The 13,595-nt window shown below is 40.0% G+C and overlaps 1 long non-coding RNA gene across 8 annotated transcripts in view; it reads left to right on the forward strand.

Moving 5' to 3' along the window:
- Nucleotides 1-13,595, forward strand: part of LOC106045331 (uncharacterized) — a 259,361-nt gene that overhangs the window by 112,391 nt on the left and 133,375 nt on the right. The gene's annotated exons all lie outside the window — the stretch shown is intronic.

Here is a 13,595-nt window from a genome sequence, read left to right on the forward strand (position 1 = left end):
ACAATTATGACCGTATCAGTGAAATTCAATTTTGGGCTTCAAGGAGTCAGTCAGTCTCTTGCTCCTTTTCTGCAAACCACCGAACCATCTTATTTCTGCTATGACATATATTTACAAAAGAGTTCTTATTAATCTGTTTTCCTGTCTTCATGTGGAAAGAATATAATTTATGCAGAGTACTTGGCAATTGCCTTTCATCATTCAGAATTTTTCAGCATGAGAGGGCTCATTTCTCCAGTCAGTCCAAGGAATGACACTCTGAAGTTGTCTGGCCAATTGTTTATTTACTGCTGAAGATCAAATACTTGGTTGATGTTCAGCAAGCTGCATTATAGTCCAAAAAATGTGAGAAAATATGACTGATTACAAATCAAGTTAAAGATAGTTGGGTCACAGTGGTCCCCCCAGAAGCTAGTAAAAACTAGTGACTAGTTGAAATGAAAAAGAGGACAAGAGATGAAGAAAGTAATTTTGTTAGTTTTTCTAATGGAAGATTTTCTAGAAATATGCTCTATATAATTTCCCACCTCTGATCCCTCCAGACAGCAAGGAGTTTTCTGGATAAGTTTGCTGCAAATGGTTGTGTAGATTTCTACTCTGTTTCAGCCTGCTCAGTAGGCCGCTTTTTAAAGTATTCTAGTTTTATTCACAAGTTCAAAAGAGCTTTTCTGCCCTATTCATGTTTCTGTATTTCTTAGATCTTAGGAGAAAACAGAATAATTGCATTTTTGAGGCGTTTAGAAAAAGTAAATTGTCACATTAATATCCGTCACCAAAGATCAGTTATAGTGGAGATAATCCAGGAAAAGTAGATATAATTTAGATATGAAGCAGGCCATGATTTCTGTAGTCATCATAATTCTAGAAATAATTTGTATTGCTGAATATATCTTCCTTGCTTTGATCATTACTTGAAAAAAATAAGTAAGGAAAAGCATATTCTTACTCAATTTTATGCTTTTTCCTAGAATGGAGAGAAGCAAAAGACAGGTTGCTGAGTGGTAAGAGCATTGAACTGGGTTTCTGGAGTCCTGCATTCTAGTTTGGCTGTACATAAGCCAACTCAGATAGATCAGTTCCGCTATCAACATCAGAATTCTCATCCTTCTAACCTCTTTGTCAAGTGCTCTGAGGTTACTTCAACAAAGTGTTGCTTTTAGGTTAGGAAGCCAAGCATCTGTAATTTTGTCCCAAGCTTTTCTGTGTATGCCACTCCTTGCAAAAAACCTTTTTTACGTACTAAATCACAATACCTTCTTCCTATTTCAAGTGTCAGACAAGCTCATTTGGCAGAAAAAGAATCGTGTTGCAAATGATCTGACCTTTCTCAATAATTCAGCATGTTTCAGAGTCATTGTGAGGACAATAGAGAAGTAGGCAATTTATTTTCTGAGGTGAAATGATTTAGACTAATCTACTTTTTTGTGGATACAACATATATCACCAGACCCAGTTTTAAAGATTAGTAGCAGAGAATGAGGATGAGACACAAAAGCAAAAGGTAGTAACTTATATAATTTGTGAAAAAATACATCTTATTTAGACAATCTCCAAATGTTAGCATTCACATTTGGAGACTGATTATTTTGGAACAGAGTGGAAGGTATTTAGATATTTACCGTCCTGTCCTTTTATTTAATCATTATTATTAAATCTCAGGTAATAATGTGGCATTTTTTTTCTGATTTAGACTCAGTCTCTCAATTCATCTTACGTGAAGACAGATCCTGCATGCTCTTTAGCTATACTATACTGTATAGCTGTACCATACTATACTACACTATATAGTTACACTATACTACACTATGCTGTACTATACTGTACTGTACTATTCACGGGGAGAATGAAGAACCACCCGTTGTAAGAGAAGATCAGATTTGACACCATCTAAGGAACCTGAAGGTGCAAAAGTCCTTGGGACCTGATGAAATGTATCCGTGGATTCTTAGGGAACTGGCGGATGTCATTGCTAAGCCACTGTCCATCATATTTGAGAAGTTGTGGCAGTCTGGTGAAGTTCCCACTGACTGGAAGAGGGAAATCATAACCTATTCTTAAAAAGAAGAAAAAAGAAAAAACAAAGAAACAAACAAAAAACACGCTATTTTTAAAAAGAAAAAAAAAAAAAAGGAAGGCCCGGGCAACTCAGATAAGTCAGTCTTCCTCTGTGCCCAGGAAGACCATGGAGCAGATCCTCCTGGATCTCACGGATCATGTGCTATAAGGCACATGGAAAATAAGGAGGTGATTAGTGACAGCCAGTCGAAGTTATGGATACCCCATCCCTGGAAGTGTTCAAGGCCAGGCTGGATGGGGCTTTGGGCAACCTGGTCTGGTGGGAGGTGTCCCTGCCCATGGCAGGGGGTTGGAATTGGATGGTCTTTAAGGTCCCTTCAAACCCAAACCATTCTGTGATTTTATAATACTGGTTCAGACTACGACCTTTTGCTTTTAAATAAAATGGCTGTCACAGATGAGGCTATATAACAAAAAATAATAAAGGGGGTTAACATTCAACTCTCTTGGCCTGTAAAATAACAACTGCCCAGACTCAATAGCCAGCATCTTGTCAATCATGCTCTTCAGCCAGTGTCCAAATGATAATGCTCTATCTACCATTTGTGAACATGGAAACTTGTCTGCTCTGTGATGCAAGTGTCAGATCTTTTTCCACTACTCTTCAGTTTGGTGTAGCCTGTTTAAAGCACTTGTACTGAAACATCCCACTGGATGGTTTGGGGTTAAGTATGTGAAATTCATGACTGAAGACTCTGAATTCATTTTGTGTTCACTAATTGTACTAAGAAGGATTCTCACACCTCATTATTGTATGTTATACTGAAATTCCCTGCACATAATTGCAAAATAAATTATTTCAAGAAAAAGGCCGTAAAGCAAGTATTTTAGGGAGGAAGAAAAGCAGTAAGTTCTATATAAAAAATCATGAAGTAGTTTTTCAAGATCTATTGAATTCTGCATTTATGTATGCTCAAGTTTGGAAATGATAAAATAATCTGATCTGTTTGATGTTGCTTATGAAATAAACTCTTTAAATAAGAGTTATAGAGCTAAGATTATTGCAACTAATAGTTGGAGGAATAGCCATCCAACTATTAAGGTGGCCTTTTGGACTCAAGAGGTGTTGATACAGTCAGAGGCTTTCTGTACCCAGATATATAAAATTATTAAGGTACTTGAAATTGTGGAAGACAGATTTTTAAAAAATGCTTATCTACATATGGGAACATATATATATATAAATATGTAATTCTGATTCTTATACACATTCTAATGCAAACAGAGGAATCAGTGATCAGACCTTTACTATAGAAAACTTCATAGACAAATAACATATGGCTCTGCATTGAAGAACTCACAATATTAGGTACTGTTCCTGCATTTATTTTATGTACAGTCATAACTTTAAGAAAATAGGCAGTCCACTAAGTTACGATCCCCAAACATGCTTCTGCATTTAAACCCAAATTATTGGATGACAGACAAGTAGATGTATCACTCAGACGGGGAACAAAAATATCTGAATCATGTCTGAACTAAAACATGTTAATAAAAGCCCCTTTAAAAACTCTCATGATTATTTCCCCAAGGGACTACAAAGTGTTTATGCACCCAGCATTTGATTTCAAAGGATTGCACTAGCTAGTACTTTTCCAAATGCAATCACAGAATTCTCTAGCATCATAGAAGTTAATTATCCAAAATATTGCTAATTGTGACTCTTAGTTATGCTACTGCTCATCAAGAATAGTTCTGCTAATTGATATTTCACTGTCTGCACACGAGCAGTGTAGGAACAAAGAAGCCCTATCACCTCAACGAGTAGTGAAGGAGAATCAAAGCACCCACAACTATTAATCCAAAGACAAGGTCTGCTTTTCATGCCATGATGCTTCATGGATTTGCCTGCTGACACTTCATTGACACCAGACAAGTCTCTCCACCACCGTAACCAGTATGCTCTACGACTGATGTTCTGATGTCAATGCCTGTCAAGTCTCTTTGTGAAGTAAGAGACTTTCCAGAGGCAATCCTTTCGAATTGCACTTCCTGTATGTATTCCCTGAGCCGTCCACTCACACAAGAACAACATCTCTGGCAAGATGACTACAGTAACACAATAATCAACAACTTTTTGCCAGGAAGCATGGAAGTATTTGCTGGGTGATCTCCCTTGATTAAATGAACAACCTAAACAGAAATATTCTTCTTTTCCATAGTGATTTCCATTAAAAAATTCCATCCTCATCAATGACATTGTGTCAACGTAAAGAGTCTCTACAGCTGTAGGACTTCAATGACTTCAACAAGCTTCATTAATGAGACTATTTATTGCTCTATTTAAAAGCAGAGTGGTGTAATTACTAATTTGCAGAGCAAGAAGACCTTTCAGGAAGATCATTTTAACGCTAATGTATGTTCACATCATATAAACTATGGTCAGTCAGTTTTCATCATTTTTAAATGCATACCTGCTTTAATACTTGTCATGGGGAATTGGATTAGTGGACTAGCTCTGTACCTGATGACGCTTCAGAGACAAATCATGAAATTCCAAAGCAGGCAATTACCCAGTAACCTCCAAGTATGGTGAAAAAATATTAAATTCGGATCTACAAGTTGGTTTATACCATCAAGCAGAAGCCTTTGAATTTAAGTTAATTCATCAGTTCTTCCACCAACTTTTCATCACAAACCCCATACTACCCACCTTCTCCACCCTTCCAAATGCTATTCCACCTCTCTTCCAAGTAAAGATATTCAGTCGTGCAAATTACATTCAAAAATCCCTTATTTTTCAACCCAGTGAACACAAAACAGAACTACTAGATTAGATATTAGAAAGAAATTCCTTACTCTGAGGGTGGTGAGGCAGTGGAATAAATTGCCCAGAGAAGCTGTGGATGCCCCATGCCTGGAAGTGGTTGAAGGCCAGATTGGATGGGTCTTTGGGCACCATGGTCTGGTGGAAGCTGTGCCTGCCCATGGCAGGGGGGTTGGAACGGGATGGTCTTTAAGTCCCTTCCAACATTTGGTGATTCCAGGATTTTAACACCCAGCCTTATATACTCAAGGTCAGCTATCCCCCAGGACAGAGACTTCGCAGTCTTTCTGGACGCTGGTTCTGTCTGAACACCCCTGTGGGGACAATCTTTTCCTTTTTGCTAGCTGGGCTGTCTCCACCTGCAAGTGTGGGCCTGGTGCTGCTCACGTTTCTGCCACAGAGCCCCTCAGAGAAGACGCAGGCTTCATCTTCTTTACTCCCTCCCAGCAGGCAGCTGCAGGCAGCTGTCAGGTCCACCCCTGAGCCTTCTCTCCTTTGTGCTGACCAAAGGAGGTCCCTCAGCCTGCCCTTGTATGCCGTGTGCCCCGGCCCCTCACTCCCTCATGTGCCCTGGGCTGGGCCCACTCCACACCCATCAGTATCTTTCCTGTCTGGGGGAGACCAGAAAGGGATCCCGGAGTCCAAGTGCAGTCGCAAAAATGACACCAAAAAGCAGAGAGGAAAGCGGATTTACCGGTTTTTATTGTTGTTTTGTGGTTGTTGTTGTAATGTATTTATTTATTATTTTATTATGATTATTTTATCAGTTTGTTGCCCCGTCCTGAGAAGAGCTGGTAACCAAGCGCCTTGAAGGGTCTTTACGCTGCACTCCTGCGCTGCTTCCTGGCAGGCCTGAAGGCTTCTGCTTCTGCAGAGGAACAGCTGTCTGCGTGCCCGTTTCGAGGGATCTGCTGCTGTTCTCTGTGCACCGCCATGCAGGGCACGGGTTCGTCTTCAAGCACCTCTTGGCAGCCTTCTCGTCCTCAGACCGAGACACCCCACGCCAGGCGTGGCCTTCGGAGGGCTTCTCCTGTCGCCCGGTGCAGCAGCCCAGAGGAAGCCGAGTGCGCTCTTGCCCAGCGCTCGGGACTCCGTGCAGAAGGGGTGACACCTCTCCAGGAGAGGTGGGGAGGGGGGACGGGAGACGGGGACAGGGGGTGGGAGAAGAGGCCATCGTGCAGGCAATCCTGCGTGATGGTTAACGGATGGCCTCTTCCCCCTACTTGCGGAGGCAGGGCCGGGAGTACGGAGCGGTCCGGGCGGTTCTGCGATGGCGATGGTGGTGCCTCGCTGGTGGGAGCCCTGGCACGATGGTGTTGTGCCACACCAGATGGGATGGAGGTGGATCCACCTCCATCAGCTCTTCCTCCTCCACAGGTGGATCCACCTCCATGGGCTCCACACCAACCGCCACGGCCGCTCCGTCTCCGCTGGCGCGCCTCCGCCTGCACTTCTTGGGTGCGGTGACCCAATTCACTTTGGTTCCACGAAAGGTGGGTAGCCTTTCAATCCATGCTCTCTTAATCCCAACCATCGTTGGTAGTCGCTAGAGATGCTAGGATTCCAGCTAGTGGTGTGCCAGGCGCAGGGGCTTTTATAGGCCCCAGAACAAAGGGGGGCGGGCAGATGCCCTGTGACATCGGGAGAGTTCTGTGATGGCCGCCATGATGGCGCGCCACGCCCCAGACCCAACATGGCCGTGTTGAGAGGGGGCTCCTGGGACCTGGTGACATCAGGAAGCCTCTGTAATGGCGCGCCACGCCCCAGGCCCAACATGGACGTGTTGGGAGGGGGCTTCTGCGGCCTGAAAGAGGCCCTCGTGTGGAAGGAGGAGGAGGGTCGGGGGGCTGAGGGTCCCTTTCCTGGGCCATTTTGCTTGCCAGAGAGACAGGCTACCCCTTGGGCACAGGGACTGCCCTCTGCCTCCACTCCTGCACCCTGAGTACGATCCTTTTTCAGAGTAGCCTTAATGCAGACACACCAACTCTTCCCTTTGACATGTTTCATAGCTCCCTGTTTACCAATCGTAACAGAAAGAACCCATCATCGTGCAGTGCAGTCACTGTAGCAATTGCTTTGGGCAGTAGTGAGTACCCCAGAGCCCTGGCTTCACTCCAGGTCTGAGATACTTCTGATTTCCAGGGAGCTTTGTCTCTTCTCATGGCTTCTCCTGGGCCACAATCTACAAGTGAGTGAATCCAGTCTATGCATTTCTGGTGGGTCCTGGTCTGGTGGGAGGTGTCCCTGCCCATGGCAGGGGGGTTGGAACTAGATGGTCTTTAAGGTCCCTGCCAACCCAAACCATTCTGTGATTCTATGATTCTGTGATTGTATGATTCTATCATTCTATGCTATCTCTAATAATGACAAGAGTTGATAACAAAATTGCTTTCTTCGCACACACTTTCTAAAGGGACAAACATCTTTCATTTATGAGAGATGTAATTACCATACTGCTTAATGACTGGTTGATTCCTCTATTTCCTTGCACAGCTTACTGACTGATGTTCAGTGTCTGGGTTTGCAGTCATAAATTACAGTGCAAAGTAGAAACTGTGCCTGGCAAATGCTTTCTTATATTATTTTCATGAGCAAGATTTGATCAGACAACTTTTGTTATTTTTTGTAGTCATTTGAAGAAATTTTTTCCTGTGGAAAACTTGCCTTTGTAAAAATTTTCTTTGCTTCTCTTACTCTTCATTTTCCAAAAAACAAGCTTGAAAACAGAAAGTTTTCTTAGCAAAAAGTTGAAATTTTCAGTGTAAATTTCCCAGAAAAACATGGAAGTTTTTTGCTTGGAGTGCCTATTTCTATCAAAATCAGTCACAAACTAACATTTTGACTGATTTTTTTATAGTGATGGAAGTTCTTATTCTTTTATGGAAGAATAAGAGTTCTAATAATAATAAGTTCCTATTCTTCTATGGAAGTTACTTATTAATTCAGCCACATTTCTGCAACGTATAATTCCTTATTTGTTGATAATTATTTTTCAGTGAGTGGGCTCACACCTTTCACGGGTAGACTCTGCTCTACTTTCCTGTCAAAGGAGGCTTCTCACCTTAAATCTGTAAGGAACTGGTATAGTTATGGTCATAGCTGATAGATTCACTCAACTATAAGCTTCAACTTGTATAAGCTAAGCAGAGCCTAGACTTCAGACGTCCAGGTATGTTATGATTAAGAGATGCCAAAGGAAACATGGCAAGTATTATGGAATTATATTGCAGCAAATGAGGCTGCTGTCCCTTCAAATTGGGTGATGGCTTTACCATTTTGAACTGCTGTCATTTATTTTCTGACTGTGCAAATGCAAATAAATATCCCATCATTACAAGCCATTAAAATACAGTCGCATACTTTACCTCAGTTATACTAATTTTGTTTTCCTTTTTGCTGTCTGTCCTTCTATGAGTTTATATAGACCTTCAGGAGAACCTAGCAGCCAGTCATTTAATTATTGATTATTGGTTTTGTCACTGATTCTTTAAACTAAACAAGCAGGAGATTAGGCAACTCTAGACAGCCAAGGAAGTGGGAAATCCAAGCTTGGAGAATTTCCCCATTATACTCTCTAAGATGAGTTTTTTCTTTCTTGCTGGTTTGACAAACCCCTCTTTGCTGACTTGTCTGCAAAATATTACACTTAATGCAGCAGTGGTTAGGCTTTTATGCACTATGAATATATTCAGTCAGAGAAATTTAATTTTCAATAAAGTTGTCCAGATTTCAGAAAGAGTATTGAGGTTTCAGTAAAAGCATCTTGGGACATACAAGGATATTACTTTTACTGCATTCTGTGAACAGTTCCTTTTAATCTCTGTTATTGTGGTATGAGTCATTACCTTGGTAGCTATATTGAAAAGATATTCTAACCACTCGCAATAGCTCTCTGTTAAAAAGACTAGAAAATTTGATCATACATTGTAAGAAAGAAGGGAAAGGAGTTGTATTTCTTTAAAAAAAAAAAAAAAAGAACATGTATGTGAAGATAATATTGTCATCTCATTCTTGGATGATGTTAGAGGTAGCAATCATAAAAAGCTTACTCTTCTCAAGAAACAAAACCTTCTGTTATATTCTTGACCATAAGAAACTGCGAGTTGCTAAAAAGTAGAGTATCTGTCCCTTGCCTCCAACACATACATGAGTATGTGAGTATGTGCCTGCCTTCTTGTGCCTGGCTGGTACGAGTGATGCTGCTCCCTAGGAGGATTGTCTCAAAACAGTTTGTGAAAAGTAACTTCACTAAATATTTTTTATTTACATGTTTTAAATGTTGCTATGAAACATTTTTTTAAGAGTAAATACACGTTATTTGTCTTTTGAAAAGGAAAAAACTACCAAGTAGTTTTTAAAATATGTTTAAAATATTGCTATTCTGTACAGTACAAATGAATAGTAGAGAAATTAGAGGTATTTTTGAAAAACTTTGAAAGAAAACCAAAACCCATATTTTATTATGGTTTAATATTCGATTGCCAAGAAAAGATTTCAGAGAAGAGATTTTCTCATTTGAGAGCTATCTCTGCTCTGAGTATGATGTTGAGGACATAGATGTTTCCTAAATCCCAGACGTCTTCAGGAAGTTCCAATTAAAGCACTAGGAATTAGGCATCTAATTAGGAATTTTTAACGCAAGTGTAGTAATCATTAAATTGATACAGGATCGTTTTTTCCCTTCCATATGCTTAGAGATGTTTTCTCCTTAATTGCATTTATTACAATAATTTAAGTTCCCTTAACTGATTGACTTAAATTTTATAGACCTAAGTTGGTCTTATGACCAACTGATTTATTGGACAGTTAGGTTTTGTTAGGAGTGAGGGTAGGTAGAAGAAAAGCTGAAACACTGGGGCAAGGTTAATGACGAAGAAGCTGTGTTAGCTCCATAATTTTTAGATTAAACAACAACAAGAAAACCCCTTTCATATGGAGATGATAAAGGTCTTAGTAGATAGCATTGCTACAACTTTCCTGATCATGGACTCAAGGCTCGTGGATGGACACTGGATTTATCTGCACACACATTGCATCCACAGGGATGATAGATGATCATCTGGCAATTTTATCTAACCATAATCATAGAATCATATTAATATTAATCTATCAATAATATTTTTCTCTTTAAAGGATACCATTCATTTTGGGTTGGCTGCAGGTAATAGTTTCATGGTAAAAATGCCTTTTAGCTTTACTGGACTTCTCCTTAACAAAGGTGAAAACCCTTTCCTGTCTGTGACAACAGCAAACCAAGTGTCTCATAGCCCGTATCTTTTTCACAAAAACCCCTCTGTGGTTCAAAACTGTGAACAGTTATAAGTATGGGTGTCCTAAAGTCAATTTTTGTACCTTCATGTTGAGTCATTACTCCAATAAGTGACAAATGAAAATAAATTGTACAGTATGATGAACTTACAAACTAAGCCATGCTATTAAACAAACAAACAACAACAACAAAAAACAGAGGCAAATACTCTTCCCCACGCAATGACTTCTAGGAGAGTAGCTACAAAAAGGACTATAAAAAAGAGTTCAGAGATCTGGGATTTCTAAAATTAAAATATGAGTCTTCCTTAGCTTTCCTGAGTCAGGCAGGAAAAAAAAAATAACAGGCCTTTTGATTAAATCTCCGATATCCCCTTCAGGCTATTGTCTGAAAATAATTTCTTTTCATGTATGCACCTGGGATTAAAGCTGTTTTATAAATCTTCTGCTCTTTTAAAACCGATACAGATGTTAGATGTTGATAAAATGTTTGTTGTCTCACTAAATTGTTCAGATAATTTAATTTTGTCAAGTAGGATTTGTAGTGGTATGAATACGTGTAGAGGTAGCGTTTGTAGGCTGAAGAAACTAATTTTGTGTGTCTGACCGCAGGTGTTCAGAGTGTTATCTAATGGATTTATTTCCAGGTTAATCTGGCAGAGAAAAGGCTCTTCATCACTTTTGCTACAGAACACACGTTTTACGGCTGACAGAGAGAAGGAAATCCTGGGCTGGCGTGTGTACTTCAGGTGAATTCTAGCAATGCCCTAGTGAAAGACTGGTTATCCCAGAGAGATGAACTAGTGTTCCCTGCTGTCGAGCGGTGTTTTTGCCTTAGTGAGGTAGAGTTTGTGGTGCCTGGGAAGACAAGGCAAAGGGCAGTGGGAGCCTGGAGGTGAGGCAGTGGACACTTAGAGCTGTAAAAGCCAGCTTCCATTCAGAACAAAAGGAAAGAAGAAAACTGGAGGGAAAGGAAATTTGAAGGAAGAACAAGAGGGGGAAAGACAAATCAATAAGTAGCAGGGAAACGGGAGATTAGAAAGGCAGCATTGAAGATAATTGGAAATTGAAGCAAGTTGGTTTTTTGGAGGTTCAGAGAAAGGACTGAAAAATGCACTGTCTGTGTCTGGATATATTAATGCTTCTATAATGATACATTTTGTCTGTTCCATTGTGAGACCTGAAAATATTGCAGTTTTATCTGTTGACACAGAACAGCTGTGTTTAGACCCTATCTTTCATTGGCAGGGTTTTATAGAGCCTCCATTATCACGGAGTCTAGATGCTTTTCACGTCTCCAAACCTCTGGCCAATGAAATGAACATGTTTGACTTGCAGACAGCTTAACTGATTGCTTTTGTGAAACACGGCAAAGAATTTAGCTGGGTATTTAAAATAAATAAATAAATAAAAATCTAAGCTTTTGAGAATTTCCACTTAGGAAAAAAAATCATCTCAAGCTCTATGTTTGTATTTTTGTCTTGATTCAGGACCAAAACACACTCTGAAATTTCGCATGGTTGTACACTGGAGGCTGGCTTTTTGGCATGCTATTCAGTTCCTGCCATCTCTTTACAGGCAGCCAAAAGCCTTAGGGTGAGAAAGTAGCAGTATGATACTATGGCCAGAAAACAGTACATTTCACTTAAAGATTTTCTTTATCCTTACCCAAATGCCATCAATCTTCAGCAATCAACTGTGTTTTTCACTGCTGTCACTTCTTATCTGAGAAGGGCAAACTGTTCTTTCTGAAAGTGAAGTGCAACCTGGTATTCCAGGTTTGTGTGACTGACAAATTCATATTGATATGCTAATCAATGCATGTTGTCACCTCTGTGCCAAGCTCTTTCTTGTCAGAATGTTCTGCATCCCACGGGCTTTGCTTTTTTGCAAGACTCTTCCTAATGCAATTAATCAGTTAATCCAGGAATCATCACCCGTCCCAGAGACCTGAAATAAGCTTTCTGGCAGAGTGTGCTCTGCATCTGTTGTCTGTGGTGGAATCATATATTGTTAGATAGATCTACGATGGATTTTATCATTATAAATCATTACCAGCATGAGCTCCAAATCCCATGGAAAATTGCCCTTATATATGTGCATGTTTTTAAGCTTGTCTATCTTTACTACTGACTTAACTGAGCTATCAGGCAAGTGAAAACCACTCCCTCTATCTTACAATGTTAAGTCTGGAAAAGTGCACAGATCCAAAAACTCTATGTAGGTATTTCCTGGTTAGCACAGAATTGTAAAACTAGATTTGGAGATAAAGATCTTCAATTATTATGAGGAGAAAGGAAACTCAGTGAAGTAAATTAGTCTCCTGAATTTCCATTGCAGTGCAGATATTTTTCATCAGCCACTGAGAGTTTTATATTGAGTGATGTCTCTGCTATTTTTTCATCTAATAAGAGGCCCCAGTAGTTCCAAGTGAGTACAGGAAGGTTATGGTTGGTCCTGGAACAGTACTGGATCTCAATTTTATGAATGTTTTTCTTTAATCCCTATATTACAGTAAAGTCATATGAAGTCCTCAGAGTTTTTAATCTCTTATTCTAAATATATATTTTTTTAAATTGTTCTTGTGGATTAATTAACTTGAAAACCAGAAATGTCCCTGGTGGCTGGTTTCCAAGAGAGGAGGAAATAATAAGAGGACAAAACTGGTTAAGGAAGTTCATTGAGAATAAGAAGCTCATACTCAGAGTAGGTGCTTTTCAGCACTTTTCTTGTAATGCTGATCTGTAGCCTTTGCTTTTTTCATATTGTAGGGATTCTGTGAAGTCTGTGGGTAAAAACGCAGGCTATGGAGATTATCAAGGTAGTTTTACATTTGTTTGACATGGGGATTACTGCATCCATGGCAGAATGAAGCTCAGTAAAGACCAATTTACTTTACTGCAATTGATTTATGCCAGCAAACACCATCCTGACTTCTGTTAAACTAGGGCAATGTCTCAGTCAGTTTTGCCCCTTGCTTCCACTCAGCTATTCAAAGGAGCTCCTAAAACAGTGGCCAACTTGCACGGGAACCAAGGAAGGCAAGCGTGGGTTGACTGTCAAGATTTTCTACGAAAATACTGTAAGAGCACAAGCAAGCTGAATGGGGATGGTGTAACAGATAAATACTGATGTATGTATTCAGTGCAAGTACTTGGTGAAAAATTGTTACTGCAAGGAGGCAGGCAAGCAAAAAAGCTCCTCTGATATGGCCTTACTGTAAAGCAGGGTGGTTAGGCTATATCGTAGCATGAGGCTGGAGGTGCAAATCCTGTCCTGTATAATTCACTCTGAATCTGTAGTGTAACAGAGACAAATTCTGTGTGGAAGGCTGCCTTATTTTGTAAATTCATTCTTTTTTGATTGGTCTTTGTCTTCATTTCAAGTTGTTTCAGTTTTTTGTTTGTTTTTCAGCATGATCTCAAAGCTTCTTGTGGTTGTTATTATTATGTTTTTCCTTGCTGCCACAGTTATTCAGACTTTC

This window comes from Anser cygnoides, chromosome 4, assembly GCF_040182565.1.
Source record: "Anser cygnoides isolate HZ-2024a breed goose chromosome 4, Taihu_goose_T2T_genome, whole genome shotgun sequence".
Taxonomy (NCBI): domain Eukaryota; kingdom Metazoa; phylum Chordata; class Aves; order Anseriformes; family Anatidae; genus Anser; species Anser cygnoides.